At 41.3% G+C, this 21,580-nt stretch overlaps 1 long non-coding RNA gene across 1 annotated transcript; it reads left to right on the top strand.

Moving 5' to 3' along the window:
* Window positions 1–15,927: 15,927 nt before the first annotated feature.
* Window positions 15,928–21,379, top strand: LOC142663822 (uncharacterized). The gene is made up of 4 exons (XR_012851148.1): window positions 15,928–16,018; window positions 17,436–17,639; window positions 20,859–20,973; window positions 21,094–21,379. It is a non-coding gene; the product is annotated as an uncharacterized LOC142663822 (long non-coding RNA).
* Window positions 21,380–21,580: the final 201 nt, after the last annotated feature.

Genomic DNA, 21,580 nt, shown 5'->3' with positions numbered 1-21,580 from the left:
TCTATGTCAGCAGCAGCGGCTGTGTATCCAGGTCCATCACAAACCCCAAGGGCTGGCTTTGATCAGAATAAATCCCTACTAATCTCTGCTCCAAATTCCAAATGTGCCTTTCAATCTTCTATCTTTTAAGACAATTATTAACCCAAATATTAAATACTGAAGAGTTTAGAAAAAAAAAAATATATATATATATGTATTTATTTTTTAAATCCTGACTTACTGCCTGACAGCTTTTATGTATGTCACTAATAGACAATCAAGAGACAAGCACTTTGTGTGTTTGGGGGCAAGTGTACTGCATGAATTTGGGGTAAATCAACAACTATGGAAATTTCCCCCCAAAAAACTGTTGGTTAATTTTGGGTGAATCTGCATTTTGATAATGGCGCTGGACAGAATAAAGGAAAACAAATTACCCTCTTGTTGTCCTTTAACTGTAAGGCAAAATATATTCTTATTGTGGGACAACAGCAAGATGTAAAATTGATCATGTCTGTCTGATATTGCTCTACAATCAGATTGTTCCTACTTGTGAAATAAGGGATTCTGATACAGAAGGTATATATTATGGGATTACTAATTATGTAGGTTCAGGGTCGGTTCATCAATTTTTTTCATTTTTAAAGGGGATGTATTATCTATATAAGCCCATTTTAAATTTAAGTCGTCAGGGTGGTCAGCTGAACGCCACAGGTCCAGCATCAGAAACTCTAGGTGATCAGTTCCCTGCATATAGTAATACATACCAGCCATTTAAATGGTGGCCATATATATGGAAGTTATGTGTGGGCAAGACCCGTCAGTGGTAAAATACATTTTTTGTTAGCATCTTTTTACTGTGGCTAAAAATATAAAGGGTCCCATGCATGGGAACTCTTTCCATGTCATCCATATTCCCAAATAGGATATATGGAAAGGGATTGTCTTCTTGAGACAACCCTTTTAATCTTTGTGTTAAAAACTTGACAGATACTGTATATATTATAACAAGGTATAAATTCATGCAGATAAAGCAGGGTGAATATTTTAAACTTTTTAACTTCTGCCCTTTTGTTAAGGTCCATTATGTGTTGAGAGCAGAAGGAAATGTACACGCAGCCACATGCAGAACTGTAATCACATCTTTCAATGCTCAACAATGATTGCTAGAAATCAGTGACTTTTTGTATTCATGTATTACATCAGCCCAGACACAGATGTGTTGACCTAGCATTTTAGAAAACTATCTACAAGCAGCACCATTGTACATTTTTACTAGTAAATTATGTGCCATCTGTTTTTGTGGATAAAACGGTGCTTCATTCATCATACGCAGAAGTAATTAATATCATATTCTAGACGACTTAGAAATGTACAGGAAAAAAAATTGTAAAGGACATCTGGTCAACATTTGTCATGTTTAAGAAAAATAATCTTCTAAACATAAATTCCTAGATTGCATAATATAGTTTATGCATGGGGCCATATTGGAACAGTGACACCAATTTGGAGTCCTGCTATATTTTAAATAATTATTAGACAAAGTTAGACTGACTTCATGCAGACATTGAACCACTTCAATGTAATATTGAGAACATGCCATAATTGATAGTAATACAATATAGCAACACCCCCTCCACACAAAAAAGGTAAACGACACGGGTTTGGCAACAATTAACTAGTGTCACGGTGCGGGGGGTGGACCCACTGGGCCGTACCGCGTAGCGGGAAGGCAGCTGCCCAAACAGGTACAATACAATGTCTATAGTCCAGAAAGGGTTCCTGAGGCAATGTAGACAGTAGTGGTGATTCAGGCTTAAGATGAGAGTCCAGCGCGGACCCTGCGGGCGACAGTCTCTGAACCACCCGGCGTGTCTCAGGAGGGAGATGCCACCGAGAACTCACACATCCATGGCAGCGGCCGTCAGAGGGTAAGTCAGAACGACGGTCCATGGCCATAGATGTGACAGTATCCGACCTTTTACGCCCCCTCTTCTTGGGGCCAGAGCGGGAGAGAAACTTGACCAGCGGGGTCCATGGCCTGAGCGTAGTGTCACGGCGCGGGGTGTGGACCCACTGGGCTGTACCACGTAGCGGGAAGGCAGCTGGTCAAACAGGTACAATACAATATCTGTAGTCCAGAAAGGGTACCTGAGGCAATGTAGACAGTAGCGGTGATTCTGGCTTAAAATGAGACTCCGGCCGTAGACAGACACCCAGCGGGTGTGACACAGTAGATGCAGGGGAAGGCACAACTCGACTTCAAATCTTGACGGCACGGTAGCATGGGATACAGGGTACAGGCAGCAGGAACGGGTACACTGGGAACTGGAAAACACTAGGAGACCATTTGCAAGACAAACTTTAGGTAACACAACAACGCTCAGGCAATGATCAAGAGGGCAGAGCCCTTTTTATAGTCCAGCAGCATTCTGGGCTAATTACAGATTCTCTGCAACTGTGCGTGCACTGTCCCTTTCAGGCCGTGCACGCGTGCGCGCCCTGCGGGAGACAGTCTCTGAACCAGGAAGTGAGTGCCGGCGTCTCTCAGGAGCGAGATGCCGTCGAGAACTCACACGTCCATGGCCGCGGCTGTCAGAGGGTAAGTCAGAACGACGATCAATGGCCATAGACGTTACAACTAGATTCCAACTGACATTTAAAAAAAAAAAAAAAAAGTGAAAGGACGAACATACAACTGTCATAGTTACATCAAACATATAGTAAGAGACATAGTAATATACATAGATGTCCCCTTTATTGCATACTTACCATGCCAAGCATTTTTTTATTTTAGACAAAATTGCAAACACGGTGAACACACAGTTAAGGGATTTTCCCAAAATTCATGTTTATGACTTGTTAATCTATGTCATAAAAGTGTAAACAGTAGGGGTTCAGCATAATGGACTGGTGCCATAGTCATGGTCATGCATGGTTACTCTCCATTGAAGTTACTGGAAAAAAATGTAAAAAAGTTAGAGTGCCCTGAGGTTTCTATAACTCCCACTTACATTAATGAAGAGTGGCCACTTCTGTTACCCGGCTTTGAACAATCCCTATATGTTAAAATGCAAAAATCGCTACATTTTTGCGCAAAAACTGAATTTTGTTCAAATTGCGACATTCCTGTTGTATAACGTTATATAAATTCCCCCATAATGTTTTTTTTGTCCTGGATTTTATTAGTACAATTTCCATTCTCCAACTTAGAAGTGGAAGGGAACTTACAAGGTCTGATGCATATTAATAAAAGAGTGCCTCACACTCAGTTGCCTTCTACCCATGTTGCCCTATGCCCCTCCTACTGATGACGCTCGGCAGCTCAGCCAATCAAGATTTGAGGGCTCTCTCCTTAGCCGTGCTATGCAAACTTTATTTGCTTAGCACTTCTGAGTAAAGACAGAGCTGATCTCCGGCGCCCCCAAAAAAAAAAACAAAGTGTAGCTAGCGTCCCGCTTAAAGGAGTTTTTCACGACCCGACAGCCGATGACCTATCCACAGGATAGGTCATCAGTATATGATCGGTGCGGGTCCGACACCCGGACCCCGCACCGATCATCCACTCCGGCTGCCTCCAGGCGCCAGATGTTTTGAACTGTCTGCAGTAGTTGGAGCCGGAAGCAGATGACACCGACCACTGCATAGCATCCTTTCTTTCTACAGAACTGCAGCTCGTCTCCTATTCACTTGAGTAGGAGCACTGCTATTCAGTGACTCAAGCCATTTGCTTCCGGCTCCAACTACTGCATATCGTTCAAAACATCCGGTGCCCAGAGGCAGCCAGAGTGGCTGATCGGTGTGGGGTCCGGGTGTCGGACCTGCACCGATCATACACTGATAATCTATCCGATGGATAGGTCATCAGTTGTCCGGTAGTGGAAAACCCCTTTAAAGGTAAGGTAGATACTTATTAACATATTGGTGTTGACCTACTTTTGCTCCACCACCTCTTACCAATCTCCCACTATTGCAGGTTTTTAATAATAGTAAAGTCCTTGTGACAGATAACTAAAATAATCAGTTCTACTTTAGTACTACTAGGGCTCAGGCTGTCTTCCCAACCTATCCGAATGCGCAGACCACTGGTAAACACTTTAATTTTTTATGTATAAGAGGTTTAACTTGATGTATTTTTTCAACATAGTAACCATTTAACATCGTTCGAATGGACAGTTACCATTTTACCACTGCTACCAGTGATCTTCACATAGGAATATGCTGGAAATATACAAAGTATCAGATCATGTGTTTCCTCCTACCAGGTCCCGCATAAGGCGTCATGCACACGGACGTTTTCATTTTGCTGGCTGCAATACACGGATCCTAGTGGCTACCGTGTGTTGCACGTTTTTATTGCGGACCCATACACTAGAATGGGTGAGACGGACGGCATATACGGGCAAGAATAGGACCTGTTCTATAATTTGCGTAACGACAACACGGATTCGCCCAAAAAATGCATGGCCCCATAGAATATATGGTTCAGTGTGCTATCCCACCAAAAAACGGATAGGACCCTGTGCTGTTTTTTTATTATTGAACCCCCCTAATGGTTTGCTCTATAGTGCCCAAATAATACAATCATGCAGTGTTCAAATAACATAAGGCATAAGGCACCCAAAAAACACTGTTAGACAGCTTCCTAGTTTTTTAATTTTTAACTATGGAATGCAACTGCATTTCTGCTACAAAAGAGGACAACAGTAGAATAAATGCAGATGCATCTTTTTGCAAGGAGAAGCATAGTCTGGCTATTCCTTTTTTCCTGCAGCAGCCACAACTACTATATATGCATAATAGAAACAGGGAGAGAACCTCCAGCTCACCGGTCTGCGTCTCCAACAGCGTCCATCGGATCCCCGCGACGGCCCGCGGTATGAAACAATAATGTAGAGGAAGAGTGATCCAGCGCTGGATCACTCTTCCTCTACATTACTATATATGCAATTAGAGAGTAAGGCGCCTTAAATCGGCAACACTCTGGTCTCAGTGCCAGTTATTAGGAATAATTCCCTAGCTAAGCCTGTGTGTTCCAGTGTATAAACTATTTGTATTTGTCTCCCTATTAACCCGGCTAGTGTGACTCATTTTCTGCTTCGTCCCTCCTGTATCACATACTCGGCTCACCTACATTCTGTTACTGAACAATCAACTTGTCTGACTGCTCTTCTGAACTACCTGCTACTGTACTGCATAATCAGCTCTGCTATATCTCTGTTACTATACCTCGACTTGCATGACTACCTTCCTGAGCTGTACAATATACCTTGCTCCATTACATTATTGTTACACACCCAGGCTTGTCCAACTACAATCTACACTTCACCCCTGATACCGCATCTGTCTGACTTCCATTGACTACTTCTGTACTGCCTGACTACACTGTGGTTCCCATCTTCTCTACACTCTTCCTGTTACTGTTATAGAGACTTTACATTTGTTTTTGACCATAGCAACCGTACTGCCATTTGTCCCATTTTTAGTGTCTGATTCCACTCCCATTAGCAGTTATCTAGAGAATCATCCAACCGAATAGCTAGAGCCTTACTAAAATCATTGAAAAGGTGGGTGCTATAGGTGAAATTGTGCCGTCCAGTTGGTTCTTTCTCTGGGTAGCACAAGAATCAGATCATTACGGACCAACATTTACAATACTAAGCCTCCATGTAGTGTATTCTGGCTCATAGAAAGGGTTTCTGAGTTGGGGACCTCCTCTATGTTGTCCATATGCCTTAATAGGGAATATGCATAGGGTTTGTCTTAATGACATAGCCCTTTTAAGAGTGGACATGCACTTGTTTTCTTTAGGAGCAGGATCTTAGAATCATTGGCTCTGGTTTAGTGTATGCTTTGTCGATATAAGCATGTTTAATGCAAATTGTGATGCATACAATAGTGTGAACCTTCATGTTTAAAATGTCAGATCTTTGACCTTGCCGTAGTATAATTCTCTGGTATAAAGCATTAACTTGGGTATTTAAATAACAAGAGACATTCTGTAACTATTCTACATTGCTATGAATCATAAAGCTAGAAAGCCCATGTACCTCTCACACTTTCCTTTCGCATCTATAAAAACATGAAAAAATTAGCATGAAGAAATGTATTTTATGACTTTTACATTAATTCAACTTGTAAGTTTGCCATTACTAAAGTTCTCGTTTAGTAGGTTTCCATAGCAGCTATGGTGAGGATCTATCATTAGCCCCTACACTTTTATCTGAAATCACATGAGATCGGTCTCTCTGATGAGATAAAACACGGCCTCATTCGTTATAACTCGCAATAATCTTGTAAGGCACTTTTGCTTAGCACTGGGGCTAAAATTAACGACCCGATCTCATCGATCAAAATCTGCAAAGTCAACACAGTTATAAGAGGAAAAATTGTACAGGTGATTATTGTAGTCACATAAATAGCTAGAAATGTTGGCATTTGAAAGGAAATTTTCTTGCGGAATATAATTACTTCTGTTTATGAAATTGGTCAGACTTTCTTACCAAGCTGCATTTTCCTTCCAGATGAATGAGCAGTTACCAACTGAACAGCCAGACTCAAATATCAAGTCAGGGTGAAATGTAACTACGCGTCAGCTATATACCTGGAGAATGGACCCTGAATTGTACTGTTGACTAATGCTTTGACCTGTTCTCCCCTGTGACTATAGTAAGCTGAAGATCATTGAAGCATGCCTTTGATAAGAGACTCTTACTTCCCATGGGTTTATCCGCTCACTGGGCATGCTGAAAAGGTATAATGTCATCCTTTCTTCTACTTCTGATGTATACGCAGCAGCTAGAGAAAAAAATTAAACAATGCAAATAGCTAAAGTTGTGTTTGAAAATATATATATACTCTTATGTCCCTTAAAAATATAATCTACTATATCCTTGAAAATGATTTCAGAAAGTGTGAATATCTTATTTTGCATTACTGCTCTTTAACAGTATTACTAAAGCTTAGACATTAGTTAACTATATCCCATGGCAAACACAAGCTTTAGAAACACTATAGTTATAAACGTGTGTACATTTAAAAAGTAAAGCATGGATCCCCAAGAGAAGATCTCGGAGACGGCAGCTACCCAGAGAGTAATATTGTTAGAAAGCAGCAAGAAGGCCTAATCTACTAAGAAGCACAATGTGAAAATGCCTTATTTCTTATTTTAGATATGTTTACAGACCCTGCCATATTGGGCACAGAGAGCTATATGGCCTGTAGATCAGCGAAACGATGTACCTCATAGTTTTAGCATTACTTTGGATTAAATAATCGGGAACACGTTGTTGTTGATGACTCAAAACCAGTAGGACAACGGTGATGAACCTATTGCACAAAAGGATGTGCCTGGCCCCTAGGAGCCCCGGTAGGAAGGGAGTACTGGTCATACTGTACTTGTTTTTAACTACATTTGGCATATATGCCAATCAAGAACACTTCTTAACATGAAAGAAACAGATCTTAAACATGGTTCAGGCAGCTAGGTGATGGCTGGCTGCCTCACACTTATCACGGGCAGAGCCAGCAGCGTGCCTGCCTCATACAAGTTCTGGTTTGGCAATTTCATGCTTTCCATGCCGCAACTGAATGTGCTGTACCTGCTGCACTGGCCTCAGCTGACACACATGAGGAGGCCCAGTGTCAAAATATGGCATAGCCACGCTGTGTTGTCCGGATGCTGTTATGGCACAGGCTATAATTTAGCAAAGATGGCATCTGGGCCATGTATTCTGGCACCAAACAATTTAGTTGCAAGCCAACCGTCATCTGCATCACCTGCAAAAAAACAAACTATAATGTAATAGTGCATTAAACAATAGCAGCAATACATGCCAGACAGGCCCTCCTCCCCTGGAACGCCACCAAAGGGGAGAAAACAGCAGAAATGTCATACAGCACACAAACAAATGTCCCATACTCTGGCATATATACAAATCTACTTAAAGACATTAAAAGCAACGCAACATCCCCTTTAAGAGTTGATATTTGTCCTCCCCATATTCTTCACTTGCACAGTGGCTTTTTGCTCTCTATATCCACACCCAAAATAATATATAGTGAAAAGGGTAATTTTCCAATAATGGATTCCCTATTAATTATTGAGGGGCAATTAGAAAGCTGTTATATATAAGTGTGTATGTATGTGTGTATATATATATATATATATATATATATATATATATATAAAAAGAAAGAAAAAGCAGGCCTTATATCCAAATGTAATAAATCCCCCGCTTGTGAAAAAGTGTGATCAATAATACAAACGACAATATGAAAGGACAACTAAAATATGGACAAGGTGATGGCTTCTTTGCCTCTTACTATATTACTTTGGTACTCCTATCATATAATGCAGGCAGGATAACCAGTATAATGCAAAATACAACATCTTTATTAGATTCAAGATAAAATATAGAATGTGAAATGTAACGACAAACCCATGATGCAAGGATCCCCACACGTAAATACTAAGAACCTCCTATAGAAAGAAATGCAGAAGCAAATACAGCAAAGTACTAGTGCCTGAACACTAAATGCAACAGCCCGTCAAGTGTCGAGTTAGGGAAAACAATTATATTAGACAGGCACAAAAAGGTGCACAGAATACAGAACAAAAGAGGGGACCCTGACCCCCCCAACACGTGTTTCGCCACCTGCTACATCTGGGGGTCTTGGTCTGTAGTTTGTCTTTTGGTCATGCATTTCATTCTATATTAGGTTTTTAGTATTAACGTGTGGGGATCCCTGCATCATGGGTTTGTCGTTTGTCATTTTATATTCTGTATTTTCTTTTATATCTAATAAAGATGTTGTATTTTGCATTATACTGGTTATCCTGACTGTATTTAGTGATATGAGTATTTGACTTGCTATTCAGGTGGGATCAATTATTGGTGATTTGTGAGTCCTCTTTTGGAGGAATTGCTATATTACATTGGTGCTCCAAGCCATAGAGATTGTATCAACGAAGTACCAGGCGTCTTCACATAACACACAATAGTCCCAGAGATCACACTGTTTGACATGAGGGTGATTTATTCAATGTCTTATTTCATTTGAATATTATTAAAAGTTACATTTTAGGTTTGTTCCTCCTGATTGTAACAATGAGTTTACATGCTATGTTTGTCTCACTGCAATTTTCCTCCTACCCTCAATTTATTATAGAACATGTGAATAAAATCTCCTGGGTAGCATTTGCATGCAAAGATAAAAGTAAAAAAATAAAAACAAACTACTTGCATGTTATGCATTAAAGGCAAATAATTTCCATTGTTAAAAAATAGAAAGGAGAACAAGAAGGACACGAGAAGGTGGAAATTATATATTCTTTTAATCATATGTGACTTGTGCATGAAAGCTGCATCTAATAATAGCTAATGAAGAATAAGCTCTAGAAATGTCTCATGAAAACAGGTACAGTGTGGAATGAATGCATGAGGAGCGGAGCTTAAAAAATGTTAGATGGGTTAGGCTGGGTTCACACGTGGCGGAATTTCACTTAAATTCCGCTGCGGACACTCCGCAGCGTTAATCCGCAGCGGAGCCGTTTGTCCATTGACTTACACTTTAATTTAGCAGTGTTCGTTTAGACGAGGCGTAAAATTCCGCTGCGGAGCATAGGCTGCGGAGTCATGGCGGAATTTCTCCATTGACTTCAATGGAGAGTCAAAATTCCGCAATGAAGTCCGCAGATCTTATGTGTGCTGCGGAGCGTATTGGTTTTACTACCATGACATTTCTTCATTCTGGCTGGACCTATGTATTTCTAGGTCTACAGCCAGACTGAGGAAGTCAATGGGGCTCCCGTAATGACGGGAGCGTTGCTAGGAGACGTCTGTAAATAGTCACTGTCCAGGGTGCTGAAAGAGTTAAGCGATCGGCAGTAACTGTTTCTGCACCCGGGACAGTGACTACCGATCCCAATATACATGTATCTGTAAAAAAATATATAAGTTCATACTTACCGAGAACTCCCTGCGTCTGTCTCCAGTCCGGCCTCCCAGGATGACGTTTCAGTCTAAGTGACGGCTGCAGCCAATCACAGGCCAAGCACAGGCTGCAGCGGTCACATGGACTGGCGCGTCATCCAGGGAGGTCGGGCTGGATGCCGAAAGAGGGACGCGTCACCAAGACAACGGCCGGTAAGTATGAAAATCGTTTACTTTCACTAGGGAAAGTGCTGTCCCTTCTCTCTATCCTGCACTGATAGGGAGAAGGGAAGCACTTTTCCCGCAGTCCGCAGCAGCTAGTCCGCATCAATGTACTGCACATTTTGTGCAGATCCGCAGCAGAATCTGCAACGCAGATTCTGTGCGGCATTGATGCGGACAGTTGTGGAGGAAATCCGCCACGTGTGGTCACGCCCTTAGTGTCAGCTATCACACAAGTCAGGGTGATTCTTTACATACATTTAACATTCATTATTTAAAGGGGTAATCTCGGAAGTGGGGCTTAGGGGCCGCAAATAAAAAAAAAAAAAAAACAGAAAAGCAATAATTACCTATCCTTGCCCCCAGTGATCCAGCGATGTCACTCCGGGGGCAGTACTGGTGTTTTTTTTTTTACATGCTAGTAGCATGTGACCACTGCAGCCAGTCAGAGGGCTCTCCAGTGTTAAATCATATTTCTGACATAATGCCAGGAATACAACATATGGCTGCTGAACTCCGCTGAGCCCTCTGATTGGCTGCAGCCATAGGCAGGGCTTCATAGGAGTACAAAGATGGTGGACCTGGGGGCCTTTATAAGGCCCCAAGACTGCCATGCCAACCAACGATCGCATCGCAGGGCCGCCCCCCTGTTTCTAGTCATTTAAATGCTGCGGTCGCTATTCACCACAGCATTTAACGGGTTAAACGAGCGGGATTGCGCTCCAGCAGGATCCCGCTCATTACCCTGATGTGTTGACTGTAACACACAGCCGACACGCTCATTATATGGAGCGGGCTCAGCTCGTGAGCCCGCTCCATATTCTCCCACCCGACGTGCGCTATATATATATATATATATATACATTGGATGTTGGGAAAGGGTTAAGGCTGGGTTCCCACACAGCGTAAACATTGCAGAATTGCCGCAACAGGAATTATGTGTCGAATTTACACAGCGTTTACAGTAGTGCCAAAGTGGATGAGATTTCTGCAAATCTGCAGAAAAAAACACATGAAAGCCGTGCACAAGTAAGTGTTCTGAGGTGAAACTTTCAAATCCGCAGCGTGCGTATTCTGAGCGGAGATGTAGCGTGTTTGTGGGTTTTGTTGTATTTTGTACAGCAGAAACACAGCGGGAACGCACCAAAATTTACTGTAAATATGCAGGTGCACATAAAGTTTGCCAAATGTAATGCTTCACACTGAATCTGCAGGTTTTCCGGAGCAACATGTGCATCATTAATGCTGCAGATTTCTGTGACTGATTTACCTGCAGTTTTTTTAGATTGTGCAGCAGATTTTCTATTGCAGAACGTCTGCAGTGTATCCGGCCTCTGGGAACATACAGTAAAGTAGCAGTGGTCTTTAACCCAACATATTGTGGGTGCCTAAGGGTATGTGCACACAATAACTGCAATTAGATCTGAAATTACGGAGCTGTCTTCAGGAGAAAACAGCTCCTGAATTTCAGAAATAATTGCATGTACTCGCGTTTTGCGGGGCGTCTTTTACGGACGTAATTTGGAGCTGTTCTTCATTTGAGTCAATGGAAAACGGCTCCAATTACGTCCCAAGAAGTGTCCTGCACTTCTTTTGATGACGCTGTTATTTTACGCGCCGTCTTTTGACAGTGACGCGTAAAATGACAGGTTGTCGGCACAGTACATCGTAAAGCCCATTGAAAGTAATGGGCATATGTTTGCCGACGTATTGGAGCCGTTTTTTCAGACGTAATCCGAGGCATAAAATGCCTCCATTATGTCTGAAAATAGGTCTTGTGAACCCAGCCTTAAAGTTGGCCTTTGTCTACATCAAAGATTGGCACATTACATTCAGCTAATGCTGTGTCAAGGGGTAGGCAATCACATGTATGTTATTTTTTTTCCACATAGCTGTATTTGCGGCCGACATTTTCTCGATATATATTTTTTTAACTAAAAACAGATTTGGGAGATCTTCTGAAATTTGTTCTTGTTTTTGACAAAATACATTTGGAGAGAACACAAAACACAGGCATATAAAAAAAAGTCCATATATGTGTGTATATATGTATATATATATATATATATATATATGTATGTATGTATATGTATGTATATTTATGTATATATATATATATATATATATATATATATATATGTATGTGTATATATATATATATGTATGTGTATATATATATATATATATATATATATATATATATATATGTATGTGTATGTATATGTATATGTATATATATATATATATATGTATGTGTATATATATATATATATATATATATATAAATATATATATACAGCAGAAAAAGAATGGCGACAGCACACTGCGAACACTAATGCCACCTAAACCGCTAAATATAAATAAATATGCATTACATGCTAAATCTACTTACAAAAGGGAGGTTCTTAGTGCACATTTTGATCAAAAAGTGTTTGCCCACCTGCCAAAATATGATATATATATATAGTGCATATTTATTTATATTTAGTGGTTTAGGTGGCATTAGTGTTCGCAGTGTGCTGTCGCCATTCTTTTTCTGCTGTATATCTGCAGTCATAGGTGTTCCTGCACCTGCATACATTTTGTATCATTTTGTTGGAATGCGCTGTTCAAACTTTTGTTGTGTTTATGGGATCCATATATGTGGGGTTAGTGACTGCCTCCATTTTTGTTCTTGCACTCCTCCCATTCTGCTCTGGGTGATTTTAATCAGTTCAATGCTGGATCCTACCATCCCCAGGTATATATGTAGGCTTAGTCCCAGTACTGGGTGTATGTGCAGCGTAGGTCCCCACCTTACAGAGGTCGCCTTGTCATGGCAGGTGGGCAAATACTTTTTGATCAAAATGTGCACTAAGAACCTCCCTATTATAAGTAGATTTAGCTTTAGTGCATATTTATTTATATTTAGTGGTTTAGGTGGCATTAGTGTCGCAGTGTGCTGACACCATTCTTTTTCTGATATATATATATATATATATATATATATATATATATATATATATATATTGCATTAGATACATAAAGATATGCACGACACATGTGTAGATGGAAAAGAAACCACAGTGCTCCAATAATAAAGGAGAATAGAGGAGCTCTTCTCTTCCGTATGGTTGGGCACAGCACGTAAAGTAGGAGCATTCATGTCTGCAGATAAACCTGGGGAAGGCAGCTGTGTCATATGAATTTAGCTCAGGGCCGCACATCAGGAACATGAGGGCTTCGTGCAGTCGCTTTGTGGCTAGTTGAGCATCGCTGTTCTGGACATTTGCTGGAGTAGTATAACAGGGATGCGAGGACAGTTCGGTTTTGCACATAGTTGCTCATTCACACTGCTTTTAGGCCATGTTTAGACATAGCAGATTTGCTGCAAATTTCGCACCACAAATCCGCAGCAAAGTACAGCATAATACATGTGGATGGGGTATTCAAAACACCCCCCACATGTAGAGGATAAAATCATGCTGCGGCCATGCTGCAAATTTTAAAATCCACAGCATGTGAATTTCACCCTTAGCAATGCATATGGTGAAATCCGCAACAAAATCTGCATCAAAACCTGCATGCAACACATGCAGATTTCATAGTGGATTAATGGAAGATTTTCTGCAGAATTTGCGGAGGAAAAAGTCTACAGCGTGTAGACATGGCATTAGGCTGGATTCACACATCGAATATTTTTAGTAGATTTGGATGCAGATTATTGAGCCAAAGCCAGAAATGGATTCAGGAGGAAGGAGAATAAGTTATTTCTTTATATTTCCCATTACTTTTGAATCCATCTCTTGCTTTGGCTCAAAATCTGATTGCATTGTGTCGATGTGTGAATCCTGACTTGAGGGTGTGTGGGGGGGGGGGGATTGATTTTGATATATATGTCTGTACGTTATATGATTATTTTACATTTGTAATCACAAAACCAATGTTTCAGCATGAAGATTTGTAAAGCACTTTATTAAGGAATGTCTGATACCGTGGAAATCACTCATGGAAGGTACATCGTTTTTAAAGCTTGCTATTTGTCATCACTTTCTATTATAGTCAGAGGATTTTGTGTAACAACTGAATCACAGGGGATTTAATGAAGCTTTTACTTTTTTTCTGATCAGAGTAGAAAGTCTCTTTAAGGTCAACGTGAAAACAAATCTTAGAGTGATCTACATTTATTACAGTTATAAAGCACAAAATCTCAATTGTTCAGCATGCAGTTACTCCAGTTTTCTCATTACTGCTCGTGTTTGGTGCGGCTGAATAAAGAGCAGCTGGACGTCACCTCTGGTTTGGCTTTTATGCAGGAAAAACCTGAAACCACAAGTGATCAGCAGGTATTGACTGGGTAAGCTGCAGGTTACCACCCAGGGGAAATGTGTTAAAACATGGCACCCGATCAAATGAATGGGCAATCAAGTCTGTCAGATCATGAGCCGCTTTTTGCAGCAGTTCTTTACTGTAGCTAATATAGTGGCGTCCTGAGCAGGGACCCTTCCTCAATAATATCCATATGTTCTAATAGGGCACAATTTACAGGGGTTGTCCAGGTAGGACAATGTGCTTAAAGAATTCCAGAAAATGAAAAACTTGTAATTTTAAGTCTACCCCTGATTGATTGATTGATTGATTGAATTGATATTCTGATCCAGTATATAGAAGACAGACTGGATGGGGAAGGAAGGGGATGCAGCTGCAGTTTTTCACTGTGTTTTAGGGCAGATTCACACGAACGTTGCGTTTTTGCGCGCGCAAACAACGCGGCGTTTTGCGAGCGCAAAAACTATTTGACAGCTGCGTGTGTCATGCGTGTCTGATGCGCAGCCGGCATCATAGAGATGAGGCTTGTCAACGCCCGTCACTGTCCAAGGTGCTGAAAGAGCTAAATCTTTCAGCACCCTCGACAGTGAATGCCGAACACAACAGCGAAAAACCTGTAAAAAAAAAAGATAAAGTTCCTACTTACCGAGAACTTCCCGGCCGTTGCCTTGGTGACGCGTCCTTGGTGACGCGTCCTTGGTGACGCGCCTCTCTTGACATCGGGCCCCACCTCCCTGGATGACGCGGCAGTCCAAGTGACCGCTGCAGCCTGTGATTGGCTGCAGCCTGTGCTTGGCCTGTGATTGGCTGGAGCTGTCACTTGAACTGAAGTGTCATCCCGGGAGGTCGGACTGCAGGAAGGAGACAGGAGTAATCGGTAAGTTAGAACTTCGTTTTTTTTTACAGTTTCATGTATTTTGGGATCGCAAGTCACTGTCCATGGTGCTAAAACAGTTTAACTCTTTCAGCACCATGCACAGTGAATGTCTCCCGACGTCGCGGACCGGAAATTTTTTTGCCGGGTTCGGCCAAAACGAGTTTGGCCGAACCCGGTGAAGTTAGCTTCGGTTGTCAGGGTTCACTCCGTTTGGATGCTTGGAAACAGAAAAGCATGTGGTGCTTTTCTGTTTCCATTCATCCTTTTGACAGCTCGTGCGCTGTTCGCACGGAAGTGCTTCCGTGCGACCTGCCTGGTTTTCACGCACCCATTGACTTCAATGGGTGCGTGATGCGTGAAATACGCAGAGTTATTGAACCTGTCGCGTATTTTGCGCAGCGAACAAACGCTGCGCAAAATACACGGACTGTGTGTACTGCCCCATAGACTTCTATAGGGCATTGCGTGCTGCGCGAAAACCACGCACCCTACACGCTGCCAAATCACGCTCGTGTGAATCCCCCCTTAGTGAAATAGGATGAGGGTAAGTAGAAGTAGCAGGGGAAGACACTTGATCAGTTATATCTCTTACATCACAGTCCAACTGTCAAGTTCTCCTGCTTTAACACCATGTCATCTCTCCTCCAACGGCTGCAATGAGTCTTGCGGCAAGGTTGGAGGAATTGAGAGGAGCTGGGTAGGACATTTACACCCTAATGTCAGTCATTAGGTGTATACCCTAGCTAGGCTATTTTTCTCTGTGTATTGTATTTGAATGCAGATTGACTCCTGTTTGACACAGCTGTCTTGAGTACTTTTTACATCTCCCATTGTACCGCATACTAAGGGTATGTGCACACGAGAACAGTCTTTTACGTCTGAAAATACAGACTGTTTTCAGGAGAAAACAGCTGCGTAGTTTCAGATGTAAAAGCTCCTCCTCGCATTATGTGAGGCGTCTTTGACGCCCGTAATCTTGAGCTGCTCTTCATTGACTTCAATGAAGAATGGCTCAAATTACGTTGCAAAGAAGTGTCCTGCACTTCTTTGCCGAGGCAGTCAATTTACGCGTCGTCGTTTGACAGCTGTCAAACGACGACGCGTAAATGACAGCTCGTCGGCACAGTACATCGGCAAACCCATTCAAATGAATGGGCAGATGTTTGCCGACGTATTGGAGCCGTATTTTCAGACGTAAATCGAGGCATAATACGCCTCGTTTACGTCTGAAAATAGGTCGTGTGAACCCAGCCTAATAAGCACTGCTACATCTCCATTGCTGAACCTTGGCTCATCTGACTATTCACCGGACTATGGCAACTATACTGCATACCTGGCTCTGCTACATCTCTGTTACTTAATCCTGGCTTCTCTAACTACTGTTACTGTGCTGCATACCTGGCTCTGCTGTATTTTTGGTGCCGCAACTCTTGAGTTTGCTTGATCCCTCTCTATGTTTTACCCTTTTCAGAACATTTAAATATACCTTTTTATGCTGTTAATTCTGGTCTGATTCCCCATCCGCTAACATTAACCAGATAATTTACTGCCGGACTAACTAGAGGCACCTTATCCCTGGGGCCAGCTGGGTACCTCAACCCTAACCAAAGTCATTGGAAAGTGGGGTACTATAGGTGAAATTATGCCGTACTTTGGTTTTCTATATTGGCATCAAAGGCGTCAGATCATTACACTTACTTAGCAGGTATGTAGGGAGAAATGAACATTAAGGGCTTGTTCACACGTAGCGAAATTGCTACGTTTTTTCCGTCCGGAATTGCGGACGGAAAAAATGCAGCAGAATACAGTATCAGCAAAGTGGTTGAAATTGAAGAAATCTCATCCGCACGCTGCGTAGATACAGAGCGGAAAAACTGCTTTGAAGTTGACCTGAGGTGCGGAATGTTATTCCGCAGCATGTCAATTGTATTTGCGTAAAAGCTGCTTATTTGTTGCGAGAATTAACCATTGACTTCAATGGGGAGCTAAATCCTGCAACAAATAGCAGTTGTTGCATTTTTTTGCATCAGGTTCGCAGCAATCCCACCGCAAAAAACGCAACATAGAAAAAAAAAGCCTGATACTTACCCAGAAGTCTGTGTTCCTCCCTCCAGCGTGGCCTTTTGGGATGTTGCTTCATCGCATGTGACCGCCGGTGCAGCTAATCACAGACTGCAGCGATCTCCTGGGATGAAGCGTGGTTTTTCGCCCGGAATTCCCTGCGGCGCACAGGACGGATATGCTGCATGCTTTTACCCCATGTGATCTCAGACTAATAGAAACCTGCAGAGGGATGGAAAAAGATTTAAAATCTACAGGTAAGACTCAACATTTGTAGCTGCTCTACATCTAAGACATATTTATAGCTGCCTAAGGAGTGGGTATGATTTAAGATAAAATCCGCTCTTTAAGTGGATAAAAGTTTCGCTGAAGTCCTTCAGCAACCAAACTGCAGAGTTTTGTATCTATAAGGAGATACTTGCCTGTACGATGTTCATTCAATGCAGAGAAATTTAAAACAAGAATAATCTATACCATCTGAATTGTAGTGCAAGATTGATGCTGTGCCACATGGAACAATGGACTGTGTAGGAATCGTGCTGTTTTCTTATCACCTGCCTAACCAGGCACTGTCAGAGTCACAATTTACTTTTTCTTAAAAAAAGCTCATCTATTTATAAGATAGATAGATCTTCAGACCTGTAAATTATAGATGTCATATTCACATCACATGACTTTGCATGAACCTTGAAGAAAGTTCTCCTTACACTGTATTAGATATTGTACGTGTGTGGTATCATACTCCCTGTTCTGCTGTTTTATATGAAGAGAAAAGAAATGAAAGATGATAAATGAGCAAAAGATGGATATGCACCAATCATATGAGTGTAATTCAAGTAAGATTCTGATATAATTCTCAGTTGAAGAGAATAATAAGAGAACCGTACAATGAGAAAGATGATTTTCAAGGACATGTTTCACTGGCTCTGAAAATAATAGCTTTACATAACATAGCAAATCATCTTGGTCTACTTTGTATAAAATGTATTGCTCAATCTCTATTTGAAATTATTGATAGCCAGTAAATTTCTGATTTCAAGTTCTGCCTTGGACACTGCTTACCACCATAGATTAATTTTAAGATTATTCAGTTGCACAAGAGTTTGGAGAAAAACATTGACCTTCCCCTCTCACCCCATTTTTTTCTCTTCTAACTTCTCTTTTTTTGTCTCATTTTTTCTTTGCCCAAGTTTTTCTTTTCTCTTTCTCCTTTTGGATAACTATTTACTTTCGAAGTCTGAGATTGAATTTTCTCAGTAACCAGACATCTATACTCTATTGAGTCATGTGTTAACTATTTTACTCAAATTGATCAAAGTGTTTAATGTGCGTTTTAAGTTTACTTCAAGGGGTTGTCTGGTTTCACCAAATTAGTGTTATTTTTTGTATAATTAAAAGTTATACAATTTTCCAATATACTTTCTGTAATAATCCCACATGGATCAGCTTTGATAGACATGCTGTAATTGTAACGAGCCCAGCACCTGTGTGTCCATCACATGACCATGGCCAGAATTGTATTCCATGGAAGTAAACAATGAATGTTCCTACGGAAAAATAATTATATATAAAAATAATTATATAAATAAATATATTGAAAAATTGTATAATTGTTATACAAAAAACATAAATGAATTTCCTAAAATCAGACGACCTCTTTAATATTGTGTTTTGGTTTGAACACTTTGTATCGGGTGAGATCATGCACTATTTCTGGGTGATCTCCCTCTTTTCAATTATGTTTCTGTTATAGACTTTCACATTTGTATATTGTTAAAATGCAAGACATAGGTTATATTCATAAGGGGCATTGTGGCATCTGTTCATTACAGGGCCACGACAGCTATGGCAGATTTGTTTTCAAATGGATCCCGATGGATCCCATTGTCTTATCTTGGAGCGAGACTGCTATTTTTGCCCTGAATGAAAGCATAAAAAGCCAAGTGTACAGAGTCATGCATAAATTTCAAATAATATTGGGTAAAAAATATGATGGTCTGACCACCGTATACTTACCAATCCCCGGTGTCTCCTACTGGCCTCTCCTCATCTCTATGCTGCTGGTATTCCCCATCACCACTCTACTTCAGCTCCCCTGACAGCCACTAGTATGCACGCTGACACTCCCTTTTTTATAAGGGCCAGCACGTGCCAAATTCACCCATGCTTTCCTGGGTAATTAAGGTACCTACCCACCATTCTTTATCTAGATTTTCAGTTCTGCTCTTCTGAGATTACTATTGGATTTACTGTTACTGACCATGCTTGAACATGACGATCCCTGTCTTCCACCTGCCCTGATCTTTTATCTGTTTACTGTGACGATCATCTGCCACCAGCCCTGACATCTGGCTTTGCTAACCGTGAGGGAATGTCTGCCACCTGCCCTGACCAACTCTAATAATGGGCTGAATATTTACTACTGTTATTGTACCTGGCCTGTCCAAGTCGGCCATTGTCAATGGAGAGTAATCTGGGTATAGCGACCTGGGGTTACTAGCAGCCAAGTCCACAACTCCATACAGAGATTAAAGGATTAACACCGAGCTATCCCTTAGGCCCCATGCACATGAATGTGGTTTTGCGGCCGCAATTCCCCCAAAAATCCATGGGAGAATAGCGGCCCCATTCATTCCTATGGGGCCATGCACATGACCGTGGTTTTCACGGTCAATGCATGGCCCTGGAGCCCGGACCGCAGAAAGAATGGGCATGTCTTATTACGGCCGCGTTCTGCGGTCTGGGCTCAATGAAAATAATGGCTGCAGCCATGTGCACAGCCCGTGATTTGCGAGCGGCTTCCGGCTGTCACTCCGTGGCCGGCCGACCCGGAAATCATGACCGTACACATGGCTACGGTCGTGTGCATGAGGCCTTAGATTTTGCTCCCTAGTTTAGCTCTAAATATTACACTATGCAGCTAATTATTGCAGCAATATACAGTATATGCGGTTTTCGTTCACTTTAAACTCAAGTAGTATCACTGCCTGTATGAACAATTAAAAGTTGAATTTTATTAAGGTAAATCAAAACACCCCCAGTTTACAGAGTGCATCATCAGGGGTCACATTTAATTTTATAGTTGAACACCTAACAGCCGGTGAGCACCTATTGCATGCTCTGATTTCATCCGGCTCATGCACAACACTAGTCAGCTGGTCGCACATGAGCTGGACGAACGCCGGACCTAAATAAGTAATGTCCCTCCCACCTATCGATGATGCGGCATCCGGTGCAGAAACGCGTAGGGACGCAATTCTATTGGCATCTGTGACCAGGGCATTATATCATAACCAATAAGAAGGAGGAGTGACATGTTAGTACTAGAGGTGCACATAGGAGTGTGATACCTTTTATGTACCCCCCCCCCCTTTCTGGTCACTTTGCTTACGCCTGTTTAGTAATCTGTCTGTTTAGCCTTCTTTTTAGTGTTTTGATTTACCTTAATAAAATTCCACTTTTAATCGTTCGTACAGGCAGTGATACTAGTTTAGCTCTACACCAAATCCCTTTGCAGCAAGATGGGTTCACACCATCCCCTGTTGGCCCCGTGACAGTCACTACTTCTATGAGCCCTTTAACATAATCTAAGTAAGTGCATGGACTTTTAACATTTCCCCCCTGCTTTCAGGAATTTTAGTTCTCTGCTTACAGATTTACATTGCTATTTGATGCCTATAATACTGTAACATGTTGTTCCATTCTATCTAGTTAAAAAATAAATGAAAAACCTACCGAACACTTGATGGACCCATTTGAAGTCAATAGGATCAATTGCAAAATAACCGACCCATCATTTCCATCATGGCTCCTGTGAAAACGGAATCCATTATGCCAGTGTGAATAGAGCCTATATACATTCTGTGTAGGGGGCTTCAAGATATGTCAGTGTTATATAACTAACTAAAATTTGGTAAAAAGATATTGGAATGCAACAAAAGCTAAAAGAAAATGAACATTAGCATTGCATATAAATGAACAATGTAATTTGGTTTGATGTGGTCAGCAACTGACAAACCTGACTTGTGTACTTTCTTGTATACCTTTTCAATCCCAATTTAGAGATATATTTACAAGAATATGTTCATATTCCGTCTCTTTTAGATGGTATACCTCATCAGCAATACAAATCTAACCATATAACAGTAAACAAGAAAAATAGCACATAATGACCATAAGAGCTTTGAGAGCTTTTACA

Source organism: Rhinoderma darwinii, chromosome 11 (genome assembly GCF_050947455.1).
Source record: "Rhinoderma darwinii isolate aRhiDar2 chromosome 11, aRhiDar2.hap1, whole genome shotgun sequence".
Lineage (NCBI taxonomy): Eukaryota > Metazoa > Chordata > Amphibia > Anura > Rhinodermatidae > Rhinoderma > Rhinoderma darwinii.
This window is presented reverse-complemented; position numbering and strand designations above follow the sequence as displayed.